The 24,081-nt window shown below is 44.7% G+C and overlaps 1 protein-coding gene across 6 annotated transcripts in view; it reads right to left on the minus strand.

Annotated features, from left to right (window-relative positions):
- The window catches only part of UNC5B (unc-5 netrin receptor B), a 155,948-nt gene that overhangs the window by 126,932 nt on the left and 4,935 nt on the right, over nucleotides 1-24,081 (minus strand). The window lies entirely within an intron of this gene.

Consider the following 24,081-nt stretch of genomic DNA (forward strand, 5'->3'; position numbering starts at 1 on the left):
GTTCTCACAAACCATAAGGCACAGGATGAGCCTTCCGTAGTTTTGGAATGGCAATGTAATGTGCAGTTTCTTTGTTATGTCTTTTCCTAACCCCATGTCCACATTAAGAAAAAAAAAAGAGAGAGAGAGATTCACATTTTTCTCCTAATTCCTTTACTACATCTAAAAGATGTGTATTGGGCTCCAATTCAGATTCACCTTGTGAAGTCAATTTCTGCTAACTAGTGAAGGACCATTTGCCTGTCTAACATTTGATGGTATCAAACAAAAAACAAGTATTGTGTTTTCAGTGACCTGGAAGGCATTCTACATGTTCATCTCACCTTGACTATAGTTTTTCAATATAACTTCAGTTCTTAGTTTAATATTAGCAAATTTTGGCTTGTGCATTTCTTTAGAAATTACAGCTATTCCAGCAGCTGTATCAATATCCATCCTCCTATTCACATTATTTATATTTACATTGACTCAGTATGGAACATTAGCATCTCATTGATCCTGTACCACAAACAATTCTCAAGAGGTGGTATAAATCACAACTCATCTCATTATGCATAGGTGCAGTTTTTGCCTTCAGATTCCCATAGCTGGTGTGATATAGTCACATAGGCAAAAATACACAGGGATTGGTTTCATTCCTGTCCCTATATAAGTTGGATGTCCTCTTATCATAGAACTTGCACTTTAGCTTACTGAAAAATCATTGTGCTGGATGATACCCAAACAACAGAAAAATAGATCCCTCCAGCTTGCTGATGTCTTCCTGGGGGTAGTAACTCTGGTCACCTTCCTTGCCCATGGGTTTCCTTCCTTTATGTCAGTGGTTCTCAAACAGGGGTACACATAGGTCTTCCCAGGGGTACATTAACTTATTTAGACATTTGCCTAGTGATACAACAGGCCACAAAAAACGCACTAGCGAAGTCAGTACAAACTAAAATTTTATACAGACAATGACTTGTTTATATTGCTCTATTCTATACACTGAAATGTAAGTACAATATTTATATTCCACTTGATTTATTTTAGAATTATGTGGTAAAAATGAGAAAGTGATTTTTCAGTAACAGTGTGCTGTGACACTTCTGTATTTTTATGTCTGATTTTGTAAGCAAGTAGCTTTTAAGTGAGGTGAAACTTGGGAGTATGCAAGACAAATCAGACTCCTAAAAGGGTACAGTAGTCTGGAAAGGCTGAGAGACACTGCTTTGTGTGATGTGTAAGGGCTCGCTTGAACTGCAATACATTTCTCTGAGGTACTTAACCACCAAGGCAATATCTATCACGGCTTCTAGGATCAGTTTATCTCTGTGAACAATACTCAACAGCCTCTCTCTTAGTTCTGGACTCTGATCCCAGATACAGAACCATTCCTGAGGGCTTCTAGTAGAATTAGATGGTTACCAAGATGACAGGTGTGAACAGCCTTTTAGGACTAGCCAGGAAAATCAGATATTTTCCCTATCCCGTTGTTGTTGTTTTTTAATGAAAGATCTCTCTCGCAGTTAGGAAGTTTGCTTGGAGAACTTACTGTTGGGGTGGGCAGGGGGTTTAAGCACTTTAGTCTCAACAAGTTCTCAACATTCACAACACTCACTTAGGGAAACTTCTACATCTTTCAGTGCTGTAAATACCTCTTTTTCAACCAGAGTTAGGATAATGGATGTTTTTACGGGACTATTTCCTCCTATGTTATTGGCATAAAAATCCTATGACAGCTTGTGGGGAAAAACAAACTTGCTTTTTCATAAAAGTATTTCCCTCCATATGTAGCCACTTTTACCATTATTTTACTTTTTCTTCTTCTTCAATGCTGCATCTCAGAGCAGCTTGCTGCTTCCAAAAAGGACTCTGTCTTTGCCATCTATTTTTCTTATGTCTCTCAAAAACCAACCCACCCACCCTCCCCCTTAAATGAACTGCAAGGATTTTAACGGGATCAGAACAAGAAAATAAATAAATAAAATAAAATAAAGGAACAGCAAAATACTCAAGAAAGGAGCGGCAGCGTCCTTGTTCATAAACTACTTCCAGCCCCACTACTAGAGTTCAGTCCCCAAACAATTCCAACTGGAACTGCTTTTGACTGACTGCTCTCTTTGAGCTCTGCCAGCTCAGGAAGGACCAGCGCTTAAAGGGACAGTGCCCACACACTGTTAGCACAGGTCTTAGAGCTCCACCCAATGTAGGGCCTGAACACATGCTGGGGCTGAGGGACACCACCACACAGTGCATCATCCCAATAAGGGTCCTCCAGTTTAATTTATATGAAAAACTCTCTTTCCTTTAAGAAAAAAGCATTTTCCAGCTTGGTCCTCAGCTTCCTCTTTGGACGTGGGCTCCCACTTAGAAATGGGTTTTCAGTTCCCCATTCAGCTGAGGCACCAGTCACCAGGACTCTTTAAAGGAGATTCTGCAGCCATGCAAAGAATCCTGTGACACATTCCAGTCTCCGGATAAGTGACTTAGCAGTTCAATGAAAACCCACTTGAAAAGGGCAGATAAGCAATGGATCAGGAAAGAAAAGACAAATATAACTTTTAAAAAATCTGGCAGGAGGCCTTGGAGAAGGGGTAGCAGCCAGGTAACTCAGCATGGAGAGAAGCAAGCAGTCGAAGTAGGCAGGCACAAAGGGAACAGGAGAAACTAGATTACTTTGCTCTTCATCATTTAAAGGAGTGAGGGGGCATGGATCAGCATTCACATCGCACTCCTCTTCAGTATCCAGCCCAGGCCAGGGAAACGAATGATCCAACTAGCGGACCAAATGGAGTGATGAATCCTAGTCAGGTGCCTCTGAGGCATGCTGCGCATATGCTAAGAAGATTTAAAAGAGTGCAACAACACACAGACAATGGAGATCTTAATATATAGCAAAAAGTCTGGCCAATGGAGTTTAAAAAGTAATCACCCAGGGACAATAACGCTTGGATCACTTTGCAACCTGCAGGGCAACCGTGTCTCTCTCTCTTACTGAGCTTCAGTCAATTATCACATCACTCAACGGAGTGTACTAAAAGCAGGACAGCAGCCAACATATTATACACATATTTTTGTAAAGCCAGAAAACAGCTGTCCTTGCATTTCTGTGAAACGGCCTACTGCTGGCTACCTCTAAGTGGATGACAAGGGAACCCCCAAAAAACTGTGCCCCTCAATAATGCTGTGAGCTAATGTAAACTCCATTAACAGAATTTAGAGTGTAATAAGGACCATCTTTCATGGTATAAAAAGTGTTAATATTACCAGCGATATAACAAGAAGATATGATATATATGAACATACATCCACACACTGGAACACACATTCAGTTCAAACTTCCCTGACCCATGAGCATTGTGCCTCAGAATGCCTACAGCCCCCAGACATTCTCCAGGGAAATATCAGATGAACAGCTGGAGACCTGGAGTGAAATTCTGGCCTTTCGGAATATTGCCATTGACTTCAACAGTGCCAGGATTTCATCCTCGGTTTCCATGGCTGCTTCCTAGCATCTCTTGGCCCCTCCAGTCCCTGATTAGCAAGGGATCCACACAGACCTTTGCTGCAGTCTATTTTTGTGTGAATCCACAAAGACTTGTAAATGCTGCTTTCATAGCTGCATTCAGCACACACTCATTAAACGTAGAGCAGCTTGAAACTTTGTTGTCAGAATACTGTTTTGAGGAAAAATGGCTTTTTGACCAAAACAATTTTTTTTTTTGGGTGTGCAGAAAGTGTTCATTGTGGTTGAAGTTTTAGTCTTTTTAAAAAGATCTTAAAGTTTGCAGTTTTGGTTTTCAATTGGAAAAACTGAAAAACATTCACAGGAAATTTTGAAAAACAAAAGACATACAACCCAAAGTGTTTTAAAAACAATACCCCCAAAATAACCACACAAAGCAGGTGTACAAATGGTGAGGTTAAAGGAGTGTATATTTCAAAGACATATTAGTAGAGTCCATAGAAGGAATGTACCTGTGGCTCCAGGAAGTCCACATTAGGATAGTTTATGCATGGTTCCCCATCACCTCCCTTTACTCCCCTTTTTTTTTCTTAAGCCTAGGAAGTTAAATACAAGCAATTATGTGCCTGTGATATTAAAGCTACACAGTTAACATTGTAAAGAATCAGGATAATGCAGAGTTGTTTTTATTCCTGTTTCCCTTAAGGGTCCAATTTTGCAACCCTCACTCACTCTCAGTACCTCTTATTCACACAAGTAGTGCCATTTACATTCAGTGGGACCTTTGCATGGGAAAATGCTACTCAACAAATTAAGTTGCATAATTAGGGCCCAATTCTGCAACCCATATTTCATTGGGGCTAAAGGCATAATTCAATGCACACAAAACATACAGTGTAGCTAAACTGTAGGAACCATAACTATTTCCATTTCCTGCATTTTTTGTTTTAACTATACAACTTAAGCCTTGTATGTGCATATTTTGCATTCTCTCTTTAAATACACACACACACACACACACACACTTGCTCTGAGTGAAAAATCACAGACATTTCCTCAAAAGGAATAAGACAGACATAGGCAGAATGAGATGGACAAGCTGGCAGTAAAACTCTTCAACTGAGTCAGCTAAGTGGTCTTAGCTATTGCATGAAAGGGTCATTAACAGTCAGGCTGGAGCTGCTGCATTCCCTTACAGCTAGTACATAAATACTAATGAAAACCCATCCAATAAGTCATGTGTGTATGGAGACAGAAAGAGAGAGGCAATAAGTGAGTGCTGAATAGAAAATCTCCTCTGTAAGTAGAACTCCAACATGCTTTGTTTTTCCAAGTGAATCAAAGGCCACTGAAAATAAGTGCCTGATCCAATACCAACTGAAGTGAAGGGCAGCCTGTCCACTGACTTCAGTGGGCTTTAGACTGGGCTCTAAATCACTCCCCTTTAGGGTTGCCAACTTTCTGATTGCAGAAAATTGAACACCCTTGCCCCGCCCCTTTTCTGAGTCCCACCCTGCTCACTCTATCCCCACTCCCTCTGTCACTCTCTCCCCCACCCTCACTCGTTTTCACCGGGCTGGGGCAAGGGGGTTGGGGTGTGAGAGGGGGCTCAGGGGTGGGGTTGAGGGATTTGGAGTGTGGGAAGGGGCTCTGGGCAGGGTGTTGGGGTGGGGATGAGGACTCCAGGTACAGGCTTTGGGGTAGGGCCAGGGATGAGGGGCTTCGGGTGCAGGATGGGGCTCCAGGCTAGGGCCAAAGGGTCAGGAGTGTGGGAGGGGGTTCTGGACTGGGGCAGGATGTTGGGGTGTGGGCGGGGGTGAGGGCTTCAGCTGGGGGTGCAGGCTCCGGGGTGGGGCCAAGGATAAGAAGCTTGGGGTGCAGGAAGGCGCTATGGTGTGGGGCTGAGGGATTTGGAGTGTGGGAAGGGGCTCTGGGCAGGGTGTTGGTTTGGGATGAGGGTGAGGGCTCTGGCTGGGGATACAGGCTCTGGGGAGGGCCAGGAATGAGGGGTTTGGGGTTCAGGAGGGGACTCCAGGCTCGGGAGTGGGGCTGAGGGGCTTGGAGTGTGGGAGAGGACTCCAGGCTCAAGCAGGAGTTTGGAGTGTGCGAGGGGACTCAGGGCTGGGGCAAGGGGGTTGAGGTGCGGGAGGGGGCGTGGGCTCCGGGAGGAAGTTTGGGTGCAGGAGGGGGTTTATAGATTCATAGATATTAAGGTCAGAAGGGACCATCGTGATCTAGTCCAACCTCCTGCACAACGCAGGCCACAGAATCTCACCCACCCACTCCCGTGATAAACCTCTCACCTATGTCTGAGCTACTGAAGTCCTCAAATCGTGGTTTAAAGACTTCAAGGTGCAGAGAATCCTCCAGCAAGTGACCCATGCCCAATGCTACAGAGGAAAGAGAAAAACCCCCAGGGCCTCTTCCAATCTGCCTTGGAGGAAAATTCCTTCCCGACTCCAAATATGGTGATCAGCTGAACCCTGAGCATGTGGGCAAGATTCACCAGCCAGAAACCCAGGAAAGAATTCTTGATAGTAACTCAGATCCCACCCCATCTAACATCCCATCACAGGCCATTGGGCCTATTTACCATGAATATTTAAAGATCAATTAATTGCCAAAATCATATTATCCCATCATACCATCTCCTCCATAAATGTATTGAGTTTAATCTTAAAGCCAGATAGGTCTTTTGCCCCCAATGCTTCCCTTGGAAGGCTATTCCAGAACTTCACTCCTCTGATGGTTAGAAACCTTCGTCTAAGGCTGGGGCAGGGGGTTGGCACGTGGGAGGGAGTTTGGGGTGCAGGTTCTGGGCAGTGCTTACCTCAGGTGACTCCTGAAAGTGGCCGGCATGTCCCTCTGATTGCTCGGCGCAGGGGCGGCCAAGGGGCTCCGCGCGCTACCCCCATCCGCAGGTGCCGCCCCGCAGCTCCCATCGTCCGCAGTTCCCAGCCAATGGGAGCTGCGGAGCCAGTGCTCAGAGTGATGCGGCAGGGGCAGCGGTGGAGCCCCTGCTGGCCACCCCTGCGCCTAGGAGCCGGAGGGATATGCTAGCCGCTTCCAGGAGCTGCGCTGAGCCAGCCGCTGCAGCCAACTGGAGTTTTAGCAGCCTGAGCCACCAGGGTTCCTTTTCGACTGGACGTTCCGGTTGAAAACTGTACGCCTGGCAACCCTATTCCCCTTTAAGTTAGCAAACAGTCTGAGGAAAATTCAGCCAAGTGAGCCTCAGAGTATTCCTTTTGGCTATGGAAGGGGGGTGAGTCCACTCTTCATGTCTGCCAGAGAAGGTGCAGGACACCACTTAAAAATCATGAGTTGCTGCCGGGAAGATTTTATCTAGGCTGAAAATGAAAACTGGGCCACCTGCCTTGCTTTTCGTGCAAACCCAGTGAACAGCAAAAGAAACGGATGATTTGCTTACTAGGCCTGCACTTTTGCTCAATCTCCCCTCTAGCTTGCACAGTTGCAATTGAAGAAGCATGCACATGGCTAAATCCAGGATTCAAAAAAAAATTGTGACAATCATAATTTTTTGATGGACGACCAAGTCTGAGATCAGCCTTGTCCTTGGATAAATCACCTCAAAATACTTCTCCCAGCCTGCTTCACTAGGCATTTGCCACCTGGTCTAACCCAGCTCTGAGTTAAGTACTATTTCTATGTCTGCTCTGCAGTGTCCACCAGAGGAGCAAAAATGTCCAATGCCAGTATTCTTACTAGGCTCTAACACTACATTAGATATTCCCTCTCCTAATCAGAGACAGTTGATTGAATTGTCCCAAAGGGGCAACGGGGGAGCTAAATATTGTGACATCCATTCAGTAAAATCCCACAGTCTGAAACAAATCATTCTGTTCTTATTAAAATCTGGTGCATGAAGGGAGGAATCTGACCATAATCTGAATCATAAAGGTTCTGACCATGCAGGTATCCAGGATAACTACCCAGGTTTGCTATGATAGTGTAATAAGAACACACACAGATTCACACACACACACACAAAAGAAGAGGGGAAAAGGTCTTGAGGGTCAGGTCAGCCTGTGACCATCACTTGCTAAGCTGCAATTAAAGGCATCAGTTAAGACAGACAAACAAAGCTGGTGCTTATCAAAGTTACACTGTGCGTGGCCTAATGCCACCAGCTGGTGGCAGTCTCAGCCTAGCCTTTAAACACATGGATTTTCACCCTCAACCTCTTAGAGGTGACCGCTGGCTCCATGAGGTCTTACGATGGGCTTGTCTACCCTTGCAGCTGTGCCACTGTAGCGCTTAGCGAAGGTGCTACCAATGCCGACGGGAAAGCTTTTCCCATCGGTGTAGGTACTCCACCTCCCCGAGAAGCGGTAGCTATGTGGATGGGAGAAGACACTCCTGTCGACCTAGTGCTGTCTATGCTGGGAGTTCACTCGTCGTAACTGCATCGCTCAAGGGTGTGGATTTTCTGACAACCTAGCTATACCGACATAAGTCTGTGGTGCAGACCAGTGTCAAGACCCAAATTCAGCATCAGCCATTTCCAAACTCTTACTGACTGCCATTTTCATTTTACTCAGAGACACTTCAGAGATGGACTTTTAAGAAGATGGAAACCATTCACACAGGATTTCTCAGCAACAAAAGGAAACATCCAAAATGGTGGAATTTGATAAGAGGCTTACTGGGCAGTCACTTATATGCCACACACTGACAGACACTATATAAAAACCTAAGATAGATAGTGAACTAGGAATTTCTTTCTAGAGCCCAGGGTTCAGACCTGACTTGTGTTAAAAGGTCAGAGGAATCCGATAATGCCTACTGCCCATTTGTTCCATCAGGATACACTACACAATTCAGCATAGCCTGCACGCCGACGAAAACCAACACTGAAATTGCAAGGCTCTAGGACTGGAATGCCATGGGTATTACAGGCCAGCACTGAGGTGCACTGACGGAGAGTGGGAAGCTCAAGTGGTTCTAGATAGTGCAAACGGTTCCTTGTTTTCATAAACACTGAAGCAAAAGTTGGAACACATGAACATACGGAATAGCAAAACATTTACTATGTGATCAGTTAATGCTTATCTCTGAACTTAAACTGCAGTAAAAGCCAAAAGGCCAAAGGGAAGGAGTTCAGTGGGGGCTGTAAACCGTGTAACAGTGTGATCACCCAGAGGCATATTGGGAAGAATCTGCCAGCAGAACACCCCCCACTCCTGTCCCCCGAAACCATCAGAACACTCAATCTACTGTAAGATTATGCAACTTCTGCAGGGAACAGCAGATGGTGGGTTTGTTCTAATGGCACTAAGCCCATCACTTACATTAACTGTTCTTGACATAATGCTTGGAGTCGGACTATTCAGACCTTTGGTTCAGAATGGGGAGGCAGGAGGAGGAGCTGTCAGGGATTTTTTGGAAAATAAAAATAAAAAACAAAACAAAAAGCAAGAGAAATGACAGTTAACTCTAGCTTTGCTTAAATCCCTCCCCATCTCACTCATCTTCCCCTCCCCCTGCTACCACCATGAACAGTAATTCTGGCAGTACTGGAGCTGAGAAGCTATTTCAATTCAAAACTATTGAAAAGCTATTTCAATTCCAGTGAAGCAGGGACCAAGAATAGACTCCTTCCCCCAGAACGTGTAAAATCCCAGGAAAGAGCTCCATAAAATAATGGCAGGCACAGGCCTTCAGCCCAGAATCTACCTCACCAGACCTCCGATAAAAGGACAAAGTTCTAACAGAAAACAGCTACAAACACACACACTGTCCAGTCATCTCCTAGGTTTTAATGGGATTTCAGCAGCCCTGAAAAGCAAACATTAGGCACAGAACTAAAGGGGTCCCCTACCTCATGTTCTCTCATATAGTTAGAGACCTTAAAGTCCTCTCTCTCCGGCTGAAGGCAGGGAAGAAGTGACAATATGCAGCAGAGTGAGAGGCTTAAAGAGAGTCCTTAGTCTCTTCCTAACTAACCTCTCACTGCCCCAGCTTGCTATCTATTTAGTGGCCATTTCAAGTTGTTGTTACTTTGTACTATCTGGTTTCAAGATGTTTTCCCAAGAGAGCCCCTGAAGCAAGATAAAATGTGCAGATTCCTGATGCAAGCATCCCAGACTCAGAGGACTCTGGTTAGAGGACACCGCACAGCAGTAACAAGGCAGCTTGTTTGCAGTGGATTTAGATTTTGTATTATTCAGGCCAACATTATCGGACACTGCTCCCTGGCTTAATTTTAAGGTTAAAAAGAGAAGTCCTCTAGGCGAGCCCTGCTGAGAATGGGGTGAGGGGACCAAACTCATGAGAGGAAATACTGAAGACAGGGCCTACGCAGAATGATTAGGCAGCCACATAATTGCTGCATAATTGTACTGGGAGAGTCTAAACGTTCGTTTAAAGAGAAGTCACTAGCCCTCATATTTGCAGGGAAAAAAACCCTTCAAAATATGACCCAAAATGCAAAACGCTGCAGCACTGTCTGAAGGGAGTTAAAAATAAATCAGCCAAATTAGAAACTATGTTTTGTGTTATATTCACAGTTCTTACTGTTTATTTAGGGTAAACGGAGGGTGGAGGAAATGACGGAAAGTGGCTTGTATCTGGGCTGGGTAGTGGCCTATGTGAAATGAGCTGGTGGCCTCAGGCCAGGTCCCAGTGGACAGAATGTCCACATTACAGGAACCACCACCATAATTGGCAATAATTAGCAGTTTAATTGCCAGTCTCTGCAGGGGACGGCCTACCTCCTTGCCACTAGAGGTTGTCCCTTCAGGTCAGAGTGAGGAAGTTTGCCCTAACATTTGCCTCTGCTGTACCCACTCTGTGGATAAACATAGGACTTTGCTCTGCAATTTTATGGATAAACCACTCTCTAGTTGGCTGAAGGACAGTCTGTTCTCTAAGCCAATAAAAATATAGCAAATCAATGATACAGCAAAACACAGCACTTCCAAATACAGCAGAGTTCACTGTTTTGCTAGCAGTCGTCCCATACAATGGGTAAGTCTCCATGGGGTATAGCCTGGGACAGAACAATACCAGAGGTTGAGTGTCTCCTGTGGAGACAATAGAAGTCTCTTGGGACCATCTCAATGTTTGTTTTTGATTACCTGTACTTAAAAACTAGTACAATGTATTACACAATCAAACCATGAGAAAAATGACATCCCTTTAACAAGTCTGGGAATTTGGCTCATTTGCTGCTGGGCCAGGACAATAAGTTAAATGAAAAGGATTGGTATCACAATAGAAATTAACCCAGTGGCAGAAAAAGCAGGAGCAGATTTCTACCCTCTTGGCTCCCACACCTCCCGAGTGCCTAATGGAGGGCCTCCAGAAGATAGGAGACATGAATCCAGCTGGACCAAGAGAAGCTGGTACTGAGAGAAAAGCATGTGTCAGGAAGAAGAAGAGAGAATTCAAGGTGGTCAAGTTGGATGTGAAAGAGATGTTTCCTTCCTCTCCCTTTCCCCAGTATCTTCCAAATTCCACGTAGTGTCCGAAGGTCCCCTTCCCAACCTTCTGCTTGCTTTAACTCTCCTCCTTATTGAAGTCACCATCATTTCACCAAAGGATTAGGTAGGACTCCACAAATGCATCTCTGTCTCAGTCAAAGCAGCTGTTCAGTAAAGCAAGGATTCTGCCCCCAAGGACTGAATGTGCTGCCTTCATAATGTTCCCACCCAATGCCAATGCTAACATTTGACTGAGTGGGATATAGCACATACAGTCATATATATTAGCTAGGTTAAAAAGTTGTAAGGCTGACCAACTCTCATGGTTTCAGGCATCAGCTGACAGCATCTTGAGTTACAAATGAATTTACCCATTCCACTCCCCATTGACTACACTATTTGCCCAACACTTTATATGGGGTTTTTAAGCTGTACTAAGTAGTATCCAGTCTAACGTATTGCCAGAGGAAAATATACCAAACCAAATGAATCTGTTCCTATGTGGCAAGGCTATTTTAGTGCCTTGGTTGTCAGCCAATAGGATGAGAAGCAAAGCCCAGCTCTGGGTTTTATGGGGCTCTGTGAAAGTTTTCATGGACAGCCCTATCTAGCAGCCTCCCCATTTATATCCAGGTTCTCTTGCCTTCATGGACTCATGGCACCCTCACTGGCCACCTCCTGCCAGCCCAAACTATCACCTGTTTGTGAGATTAATGTCGTCTGAGGAACTGTTAGATGGGCTGGGAAACCAGGAGATGGAAGTGCAGTGCAGCTTTTGAAGCAGGATTTGGGGAAGGACAGTTAGGGAGGTCAGTTTCTGCTACTGCCCATTGGTAATGGAATCAGGTGGGACCACAACCAAGTTATCCAGGACGGCACTCTAGCTGAAACGTCCAGGTAAGCGCAGTGCCCCTGGAAGAGCTGAAAACTCCGAGGCTAGCCGCTTGGGATGTACAGGCCAGTGGACAACAAAATGCTACGTGTCATACAAAGTCAGTTGTGTAGGGGAGCACAGGCAGCTGCTGATGGGTTCCTTCCTCTAGCAGGGATCTGAAACCATGGCAGCAGCTGCACCTTAAACAAAGTCACATACCTTTAATGGGAAAAGATACAGCTTTAAGAGCAATCCAGTGCCTACAACACACACAAGGAAATTCTAGTCAATGGGCCAAATCCTGCAGGCCTCACTTTGGAAGATCTCCCAGAAAACTCCATGGAAGTTTTGCCTATGTAACAGCTGCACAGTTTGGCCCATTAATATAACCAATATAAAGTAGCCAAGTCGACCCGGAAACCATTGGGTGGTGTTTGTGTGCGTTTCTTTGGCTAAATCATGTACATGTGTTTAGTAAATGGAGTAATTCTGTACATTTCCAAATGCACACATACCTGTGCAGAAGACAGAGCTCTCTCCTTTTGATATCTGCATGCTAACTCTCTAGCTACCAACATGAATGTCCATTAACTGCTAACAGGTTTTGCCCACGTTATTGCTTCCTAAAAAAGAGAAAGGCCTCCCCGTCTCAGCACACTGCATCTGTCTGTGCATTATGCTAAAGGGTCTCTGGCTCTTCTCTTTTGGTGGCCTCCCAGTGAGAGAAAGGGAGCTCACCCCAGAGGCAGATGGATGTAATAAGCATTAAACTTCTCAAAATGAGATTTTCCACGCTCTTTCAAAGGAAAACAATCCCTTCGCTTTGGAGCTCAGTGCATGTGTGTGACGAAGGGGAATTAGGGAAAAGAAAGGTCACTCAAAGGACCCTTAAAGAAATCACACTAGTGAGACCCCCTGGGAGCGTCGGCAATGCTGGAATCTGGTTTTTGTTTCTGGATCGATTAAGATTTTGTAACGATTAGGAAGGCAATCCATCCCTTCTGTGGACTGCAGTTACACCCCCCACCTCCAGCTGGAGGACGGCTCACTCCACTGCAAACAAGTCTCAGTTTTAGAAAATAAATGGGAAACAAAAACACAGGCAGGGGAATCTCCCTGTGAGTTCTTGCACTGGAGAGTGGGGCCCGCTGGCTGCAGGGAACTGGGGTAATTTCCTTTATATTACATTTTAGCTGAAGATGCCATGACTATAAAACAGCACCCCTCCCCAACTCTCATTCTACTTCATTGAAAAGAAAATGGAAACACGTCTGGGTGGTTAGGGTTCATTAATTATATGTCTCTCTTTTTTGTGAATAACTCATGGGCTGCATCAGACCAGACTTGGAGGGAGAGCGACTGAGAAAGAAGCTTTACAATCTGTGGCATTGTTATTCACTAACAAAAGGAACCCTACTTGTCCAAAGAGGGGGAGAGTGTAGATGCTCAGTCAAACAGTCTTTCAATGCTTACAGATTCAGATGCATTGGAGCCCTTCCAAGTCTACCTACTGTATAACCGGATACACGTTCTTTAGATGGGCTTCCATTCACTCTGTTCTTCACTTTCCACGTCCCACCGCCTCATCAGATTTTGCACTTTTCTTTCTGTACTTCTAACATGCAGTAATAACTAAGCTGAGGGGGAAAGAGGCCGGAAGGGAAGGAAGAAGTGGATCCAAAATGTTTGCCTTTGCAGTCTCATGGCTATGTGAACTAAGCCCCACATTTCAACGACAGTAAATACTTCCCCACCAGCTCACTGGAAATATTTCATCTGCAGAAACGAAGCTCCAGGAAGAAACATGGCCTTGTGGTTAAGGCACAGAACTAGCACTCCGGAGACTTGGGTTCTATTTCTGGCTCCTTCCCAGGTTTCCTACATGACTCTAAAGAAGCTATTTGACCTCTGTTTCCCCAGCTGTGAAATGGGAATGATCATATTTACTGCAGGGGGGTGTTTATGAGGTTGATAAAGTGTTTGGAGAGCCTCAGGTGGAAAGTGCCATATAAGAACAAAGTATAATCCAGGCCTTCAGGTGTAGCCACAGACATTCTCTCTCTCTCTCTCTCTCACACACACACACACACACACACACACACACACACAGAGGGATGGGACATGAATCTCACACACACTTCAGGCAGTTTCAAGGATTTCTCACAGGGCCTTTGAGAACAGATATTCCCTCTCTTTTCTCCCACAAAACCATATTAATATTCAAATGATGGCACTGAGCAAGGTCAGCAATTTATTATCTCCTCTCCTGTTATTTTCCAGGGTCTAAAAAGATGATTATGGGCCTACTGAAGAGTCCTCAGCAAGGGAGCTGTGGAATAAACATGGAAGCCTTGCAAAGGGAGCTACAGTGACCTACTAGTAGCGAAGAGGGTGGGAGTCCTGCAGGGCGGGCTGGTATGAGGAATAGAGCACACAGGCCATTTAAGTGACCTAATGAGAGGGTGTGGGTCCTACAGGGCACGATGGGAGGGAAAACAAAATACATAGCAAACAAAATCTGCCCTTTCCTCCAACATGCTGCTCATCTCTTGCCTTGATCACTGCAGCTGTCTCCTCAGAGTCTGTCTAAAACCCCACTGTTAAAGTCACCTTTTTCTTCCAGTTTGAAATTCTCTGTTGAATCTGATGCTGTAACAGACGGGAAAGCAAACTCCTCATCTTCACCTTCACCTTCTATGTCCTCACCTATAGCTCTGCCCCATCCCCTCTCCCTTCACCTACACCTCTTCCCAATCCTCTAGCCATACTCCTCCATTTGTCTCCTCCTCTTACTCTTCTTGGCTGCTTTCCTTCTTAGATGTTGCCCTCTAAACTCCCTATGTCCTTACCTGCCAAACACCCCCTTAAAACACAGCTCGCTCCTCATTCAATCTCCCCTCCCTTCTTACCACTGGCAATTCCATCCCCTAAAGAGCTGTCCTCCTTATCTTATTTATATTCTAAGCCCTCCAGAGTAGGGAACATATCTTTATACATGTTTGTAAAGTGTCCTGTATATTTACAGCCTTATCTGTTTTCTCATAAACAACAATGGGGCGCAAACGAGACCTAATGAAAGGGGTGCAGAGCCTGAAGGACTTTCTGGAACAAACAAAGGAAGGGGTGGGGGGGAATGGGATGTTTGAGTGACCTCGTGGGAGGGGATGTAGGTCCTGAAGGACAGAATGGAATCCATTGCACGAGCACGTTACAGGGAGCACCTAGTATTAGGTCTGTGAGCAGTGCATGATAGGCTGGAATGGGGAAGGAAGCACACACAGATTAAGTGACCTACTGAAGGGTGTGAGCCATGTGGGACATCTTGGAGCAGATCCTGCATTAAATACTGAGTTCATATTCCTTCTCCTTTTTAAGTTGGGCCCTACCAAATTCACGGCCATGAAAAATGCATCAGACTGTGAAATCTGGTCTCCCGCCATGAAATCTGGTCTTTTGTGTGCTTTTACCCTATACTATATAGATTTCACAGGGGAGACCAGTGTTTGTCAAATGGGGGGTCCTGACCCAAAGGGGAGATTCAGGGTGGATTCAAGGTTATTTTATGGGGGGTTGCAGTGTTGCCACTCTTACTTCTGTGCTGCCTTCAGAGCAGGGCGGCCGGAGAGCGGCAGCTGCTGACTGAGGGCCCGGCTCTGCAGGCAGCAGCACAGAAGTAAGGGTGGCAATATCATACCATGCCATCCTTATTGCTGCGCTGCTCCTGATGGCAGCTCTGCCTTCAGAGCTGGGCTCCCGGCCAGCAGCCGCCGCTCTCCAGCTGCCCAGCTCTGAAGGCAGTACCACCGGAGCAGTGGCGCAGAAGGAAGAGTAGCAGCACCGCAACCCCCCCACAATAACCTTGTGACTACCCCCCCACACACACACACACACGACTCCTTTTTGGGTCAGAACCCCTACAATCACAACACCCTGAAACTTCAGATTTAAATAGCTGAAATCATGAAATTTACGATTTTTAAAATCCCAGGACGGTGAAATCGACCAAAATGAACCCTGAAGCGCTTTGCATAGTCTTTCCCAGTTGAATTCTCGTTTGAACTTTGGGTTTCGTGCTGGGTCTTTCCTTTTCTAAATCAGCAGACTCACCGGAGCAGGCAAGTCCTCAGTGTCTAAGAGTTCATGCCCGATTTCCCCACCTCCCCCATTCATACTGACACAGAGGTGTACAGCATATGGCCGGGGAGAGAGAATGTCCACGTGCAGCCTGCCATGGCCTATGTCACGGCCAGCCAAGCTTCCCCATGAGCCAAGTTAACTGTAGCCTGCCATGACCAGCGGCAGTATAGAAGACTCCATCAAGAGGGCCCCAACTTAGCAGATACACAAAGAAGTGGCTTCTGGCAACTGCCACTGTGTGACACACAGAACACAATAGCTGTGGTGCTTGCACCCAGTCTGGCACTTTAGAGGGGGAACTGGTTTCAGAGCAAGAGAAGGCTGCTTTCCCCTGCAGCTATGTAGAGTGGGCGCAGTACTGCCAACCACAGGCATTCTAAAGCCATGAGTCAGGTTGCCTCAAAGTCATGAGAGTTGAAAAATAATATATTTTAGGTTCTTCTTATTTGCTTTCCATTTTCCGAACCTTTGAAGGTCATGTTTTCTGGGTTTTCTCCACAGCTATGAGGGTTAGAAACTTACTTAAAAAAATAAAATAAAATAAAAATAAAAAAACCAACCAAACCAAACCCAATAAGCAGATGAGATTCTCATGCAATAACAGCAGGAGCTAGGGCTTTAAGGCAGATAGCAAATACCTTCATCTTCACGATAAATCATTTCTTATGGCAACAGGCAAGGCTTTCATTCTTCAGCCAGGCATGTACTGACTCTTTGCTAGGTACAACTGCACCTGCCATGTTAGGGATCATTTTATGTCTACACTGCAAAAATAGGCAACAGTTGTTCTTTGCTGTGTAGTGTTAGGTGGACTGCAAATAAAATTTTGGTGCAAGGGCGTGCAGATCATGTGGTGCATATACCAATCCATCTATCTTTATAGCAGCAGTGCTATTAGGGCCTGATCCAAAGCCCACTGAATCCATGGAAAGACTCTCATTGACTTTTATGGACTTTGGATAAGGTCCTCATAGAGAAGAGCTCTAGTTCAGGGAGAAGACAGCACACTTTGGCTTTCCTTCTTTCTGGAGTGCTCATGCAGGAATGATGCTTGGTGGGAAGAGGGATCTAGAGTTCTACTGAGAAATATGCCCCACTGGCGAACAATAAAATCACAATCCACTTCAGTCACAGGCTTACACACATCAGGGGCGTACCCAACCCATGCAAAGGAAATGCAAAAGAGCCGCCTTCATTCAGGAAGAAACCCTATACGTGTCCTAGGTTCTCATTCCTCAAGCTCAAAGGACTAGAAATGCTGTGGAAACAGCAAATAAAATCCTGGACCCACTGAAGTCAGAGGAAAAACTCCCACTGACTTCATCAAAGCCAGCATTTCACCCAGCATCAGCAGCCTCTCTGTGATGTGGAAGGGAGTCCCATAGTTCAGTCAATAGCACCATCTCCTCTGGTCAAGTAAACAGCATCATGTGAAGAAGTCCCAGCCAATCCTTCTTAGCTGGAAAGATAGTTGGGCTATGCCATGGGGCAAAGACTTACTGCAGTTTATTTGTTTTAAAAAAAAAAAAGTACTTAAATTTCATGTAGATCAATTTCTAGAGTAGATGAAATTTTCCAAATTTTGATTTTGCAAAGAAGGTTTGATTAAAATATGGGATGAATTTTACACAAAGAAGAGTCATTCTAGTTTCTGGAAAGCTTAGACCTTGGGCAACATTTTCTGAATTTCAAAATTGGGATGAAGTTTGAGATTCTGATCAAAAAAGGATGAATTCCACACAAAATTTTTCCCCATTTTTCAACCTGCTCAACTAATTTCTAGTTGTACTTTCCCCAAGTTCCTTCCCTTTTCTCACACAAACAAAAAGAACATTTCTAAACCTAGCTACAATTGGAAAGTAAGGTTTTAATTTCACTCAAAGGCAGTTGTCATATTTAAAGAAATAGACATGTTCTTTCCTTATACCCCTAAGCATTACCTTTGATTATTAGAACAGAAGGGATTTTAGAAGTGCAATGCGTGCTGTTTACTTTCTGCACGTCACTCAGCATAGGCGACCACAATGCACTCAGCCAGCTTCACTTATTTGCACTGAGCCCCTTTCTAGTTCTCAAGCATTAGCCCAACAGAGCTATTGCGTCTGGCTTCCCAACACTGCAGCAAAGTGACAAAACTCCACCTTACTCCAGATTGAAAGGAACAAGGCTTAAAAAACAGAACAAAGCCAAACCAATGTAAGCGTACCTGAAAGTTTTCTCATTTACATTAGGGGTTATGAAACCCTTTGATACAAATCCTAAATTTTAGACATAAATGGCATCCCTAGAATCCATCCCCTTGTTCACAGCAGATTCCAGGTTTGGAGCCTAAACCCCTTGCAGATCCACCCCCACCCCCCCAAAAAAAAAAAAAAAGACAGGCATCCCCAGGAATAACCACATGAAGGGTTTAAAGTGTGCTGTGGGTGAAAATATAACAGAGACTGGGGAAGGCAGGGGAACAGTTCCACCACAGCCCAGACTTCTTGCGGATCAGTAATCCCAGCTGCCATCATTCACTTCCGCAGTCTCCCTTTTTCACCTTTGTTTAAATAGGAATACATTTAACATCCAGTTGGGAAAGAAGGAAGTTACCCCTGCTGTTTCCTCTCTAACAGGTACTATGTGTGCCTGTGTACATCTGCCTCTCTTCCCAGCTGCCAGCAAATGGGAGTCAGTTCAATCACAATGGAGCCTAGAAGGGCCCTCAAGGGAAAACAACATTTTTTGGGACACATAAAGCAGGTTTTCATTAACAATCAGATCGAGGCAACAGCTCAGCCTCAAATTGGGAAAACAAACTGAGATCAAGGTCACCAAGCAGGTCCAGAGCAGTCGCTCTCCAGCTTTCTCTGCAGCAATCCTAAAACCTGAGCACCTGGAGGAACACCCAAGGGACTCTGAGGTGTTGTTATCCTCTGATGGAATGTCCACTCCCAACTCCAGCTACTACACTTGGACTCCTCTTTACTTCAACCCTCCCCATCCACCGGGGAAAGCTTTACCAGGGTCAAACTCAACGGCTTATTCTTTAATGCACACACACGCGCATATGCACACCCCTCTCTTCATCAACGGAGAAACAAGTATTTGTGTCATGGAAGAGATAAAGAGTTACAGTGAGAGTATTGCAGCTAAATCGCACAAGGTGAGAATTATTTCCAGGCCATGCATCATTATCAACATCACAGCTTCCTGGGTAAATCATTTATATAAGACTGGGAGAAGGCAAGGGAGGGAGAGGGGGTCAAGGTCCTTGCGTGTGGGCTGGTGGTCAGGAGTGTGCTATTGTGTGCAGGATGCATGTGAACGAGTGCCCGCAGACTTGGGGAGGGAAGGAGGGAGCATGTAGACAGTAACAGAGTAGTGTTTGGTGAACAGCACTGAATTAAACCCACATTGCTAAAGAGATGCTAATACGCAGGGGAGAAATGTGCAAGTTTCCACTGACTCTGCTGCTGTCATATAGAAGGGAAGGAAAAAGGCAAACAAAAGAGCGAGACAGATGAAGAGAAGAGGAAAGACAAGACCTGGGGGGCTGGGGTGAGAAATGAGAATAGATTTGTAATTTATGCCTCCACTTCAGCAAATGCTCAGTTCAGCTAACATTAGTATTGCTGAAGCTGAAAGGACATAAGCGACTCAGAAACAGCAGGAACCTGTGGCTTTACGGCACTAACATCTGCTGTAATGAACTCCTCGCAGACTCAGTTACAGCCCCTTCCATCATCACCTCAGTGCTCGCCACTTCCTGCCTGCTCTCCAGACACACTGCCAGCAAAGCCAGGAACCCAAATATTAGCCATGTGGGCGCCCTTTTGGTGACAGCATCAAGCCACTCAGCCAGGCCCATGTGTCTTTTTAAGAAAGAACGAAAGAAAGGAGTCGCTCAGGATTGTGGAGCTCACACTTACCTACAGGGATCACACTGCATGCTGTGTTATGCCTGACCAGCTCATGTCAAAATACACCACAAAGGGGGAAGTCATGGAACTAGTGACTTTAAAGTGTCATTACAATCAGAAAAGAAACTAAGCAAAGAGACCCTCTTACTCAATAAAGATCTGTTCCCTGGAGTCGTCGAGTCATATGAGCTCTCTTTCCTGACAAACTTTTATTCCTGTTAGCATCACACAGCTAGTGCAGCAAAGGGAAAGGGACCTGGATTCCAGTCTGGTTTATACAGCGTCAGCTGCACTGCCCTTCAGGGTCTAACTGTAGAATCTGTCTCCTATGTTACCACCAGTCATACAGGACACAACTTGACTTTTCAGGCTGCGTTTGCAGGGTTGCTGGTTAGAAAGGTCTTTAGATTTGCAAGCAGAGAAAATGGCACCTGGAGTCCCAAACACAGAACCGCACAGTGTCATTTTCACAGAGTCTCTGTTCTTAATAGAAAGATTTAGTATAATGAGACAGCAAGAAGGGACCTGCTTTTTATTTTAGGAAAGTGACCCATTCCAAGAATCAGGAAAAAAAAACATAACACAGGAGCACTTCCAACACCTCTGATTTCAGCCAAGCAGGTCTCTTTCCGATGCAATTTCTGGCTTCACTGACTGGTCAATCTAATGTCTCTCCCTTTGCCATACAGTTGCAATGACCTCACTTGGAAGGAATTCCACTAGGATTCACATAAACAGCATAGGCATCCACTTTCCAATTAGTTTGGGATAATGGTGCGAGCTTATTTTGTTACTGCGCTGTCATCCCAATAGTTTGCCTGGGGCCCACTATGAAAGGGCCAAACTGAAAACCACAGATCCTCAATTAAGGCTCTCTAGCTCACAGAATCCAGAGGTGCCCCTGGCTGTGTATTTGGGGCTACAGTGCCTGAAGAAGCCTGCACCTTAGTGTACCCATATCAACTAGGCAAGGGCCGACAATCCTGGCTGGGGACAAGAAGTTTCCTTCTCTTTCCGGTTACCTTTTCTGTATATTAATGGGCGAGAGACCCAGGGTAAGATCCTTTCAAAAAAGTGATGAAAGCACAAAACTGACAGCACTGGAGAAAACCTAGCCTAGTGCAAGCAGTGCTATGAAACTTTCATCATGCAGGTCTGCTCATACGTCTCAATCCCGAGCTGCGACACCTCCTACTACGGCTATTTTAATCCTAGGCTCCCAGAGATTCCATCTCTGTCAAGCAGGATAAACACCAGTGTATCTATTTTTTTAAAGCCATCTGCGTGTTGGCCCATATCTTAGTCAAACAGAAGCGATGAGGTTACCTTGCAATAAACAATCAGAGGTTCACGCTGTTTCTGGTACTGCATGGTAGTCAGTGTCACATCATCACACTCCATTTTTTCACAGCCACTACACACCCACATAGAGTTGGCACTGAGGTGTGGGGGAAGAAAGAGGGAGAGGGAAATGTACCCTAGAGAGCTTGTGATCCTTGTTCCAAGTTGTACATGCCAATTCTAATAAAAACCAAATGCACAACAAAACCAGCTCCATGTCAGAGAATAGCAATGAATTCCCATCAAGCAAACCTTATGATAGGGGTGGTAGTACATTTTCTGGGGCACCAAAGAAAACTCAAAGGAACAAATACTCCTACTGTTTCTATACTGGAAGCTCTCGAAAGATAAATAAAACCCTAAACATCACTTCCCCCTCTTTAACAGAAAATACAGCGCAATAAAAAATATTAAAGTTCTCTGCCATTAAAAAGAAGAGAATGAATCTCTCCTGTCAGGCCTCACATTCAGCTTTCCCCCACCCTGTTTTTAATTCCTTTTCTTCCTTTAATTATACTTTAATTCTGAGTTTCGTGCTCACAAAATGGGAGGACAGATAGCATCAGACAGACAGAGCAGGACAGGAGCTGTACGACTTTCCCACACATATAGATCTAATCCACTGCACTTCTTTTCTAAACCTGCACTCAGCCTGCTATTCCAGTCTTGGGCACCCACACAGTTCTGCCACCATGCTTCAATCCTGACCTGCAGCACCCCATTCTAATCCTCATCCTGAGCCCTGCAACTCTGCCAGTGCGCCTAAATCCTGACCTGCAGCACCCTTGCTAATCCAGTTCCCCTGGCCTCTGTTCAACTTTGCCAACGCACTGAAATCCTGACTTGCACCTCCCCTAGTATATTCCGATAGATTGAGTTTCCCTGAAGCACACAGTGTGCCAGAATATTTGTATGGTTTTTTCCTTGCCTTTGTATCCCCTAAATGGACAAACATTCCCTATTATAGGTCAGCTTGTAAACAATCAACTCATTTTCACTTACGCTGACCCAGGACAGAAATCTAATGTCAGTCTCTAGAAGCAAAGGTCCAGTGCATTAAGACTAGTCTCCCCTCACCCTCATTCCCCCCCACCCCCCATTTTAAACAGTTCCTTTGTAAAAGATAAATCTTCCTCAGTGAAGTATGCTGGGGGGGGAGGGGGTTAAATCTTCTAGTTGAGAAACACTCTCAAAATTCCTACTCATCTTTAATTACCCTTTAAAAATGAAGGCTTGGTTCATTTTCCTGAAAGATCACATTGTCAAAAAATACTTTTAACAAGACGAGGACAAATCTGCACAACATCCAATTCTGGTGACACACACCTACCATCTTCCGCAGCCATCCTCTTTCTTCACAATATGGGAGGAAAATGACCAGCTAGTTAGTTAGGCTTTAAAGTTTCAACAAAGATTACAAGCTGTCTGCTTGTCACAGGCTGTCAGGCCACGCCAAAGGTCTGACATTTATAGTTATGGTCTCTTCCAAACTCCACAGCCATCAAACTTTATAGATCCTCACTTTTGAGATCTACAGCTGAAGAGATCTTTTTATATCTGCACTTAAAGGGAAAACACTCACACCTTTATTTTCCTATTGCTGGCGGGTGACAAAGGATAAATGGTGCAGAATCAAGAGATAAAGAGAGGCCAGACATTAAAAGTAAAGTCATTCTGGGCAACATGCAGCAGAATTTTATCATAGGAATCAGGATACATACTCCCTAGTTATTTAGGTAGGGAGGGGGGGGCTCACAAACAACTTAAAGGGCTGACTTTAAATGACTCATGATCACCAGATTTGTTTGCCTCTAGTAAATTTTGGGAGCTGTTGGGAAAGGCTTAGGTCACTTAGTCTGACCATGGCAGCCTGATTTACAAAATGAAGATCAAGTGTGAGAAGAACATGATTCAATTCCATGTTTGAATCAATAAGAAATCAGAGTCCATAATTAAAAGGTAATTCTAGAGTTCAGTGGTTGCAATGATTACTACCCTTGGCCTTTTTTTATTCCCACAGTAAGAAACCCCTATGTCCATAACTCGAACTGCATCTCTAGTTCTCTGGATTATTGAATAGAATGAAATTGTAAGCAGGGATGTAATTTTCCCTGCCAACAAAACAAAACACCAGTAAGAATCAAATGATCACAGTTGGAGATAATAGCAGGGGTAGCTTGCTGGGCTTCCTTGTCTCCCTTCCTCTCCCTCATCCCTGGCCTCCAAATCATCATTTTCAAAGGAATGCACCTTTGTTATTAATATTAATTCAAAACAGGCCCACTCTCTACATTCAGTGTCTCCATATTGTGCAGGGGCCCAATCCCATGCTCCTTGCACACCCAAGTTTCCCATTGATTTCAGTGGGTGTTTTGGGTTCATAAAGAATGCAGAATTGGGCCTTTGATTTGGAATATCTGCTCCATTGCTTTACTTCTCTTTAATTTGTAGCATTGCACATTCATAAACATACTCTGAACGTTATTAAGCCAGTGCTCCTATTTCACATTCCTGAATCCCTTTAAACAATGTTCTCCATTCAGTACTGAACCTTCCCCCTATCATTAACTGCAACTTCAAAATACATCTTTAAATACCAGACTCTGGACAAATTATAATTAGCCAAGATCAAATTATAAGTGTTGCAACTTTTTAGACTTGTATCAAACACTGCACTAGAAAAGAAAGGCACTTAGCCTGTGAGACTAGCAAACCATTAGCTGCTGCACAGTGTAGCAACCATTGCCAATTATAAATATTTAACCAGACATAAATTGTCACCAATATAGTCTTTGCATATCTGTCCTTTGATTTAGCCTTACATTTCAAAATTGTCTAACATACAAACAATTCCATCTGTTGTTCTAAAGCTCTGTGGAAAAGCAGGTCTCAGATGCACAGAACAGCTTAAAGATGGACCAGCGCTCTCACAGGAGA

Source organism: Lepidochelys olivacea (genome assembly GCF_965140295.1).
Source record: "Lepidochelys olivacea isolate rLepOli2 genome assembly, chromosome: 7".
Taxonomy (NCBI): domain Eukaryota; kingdom Metazoa; phylum Chordata; order Testudines; family Cheloniidae; genus Lepidochelys; species Lepidochelys olivacea.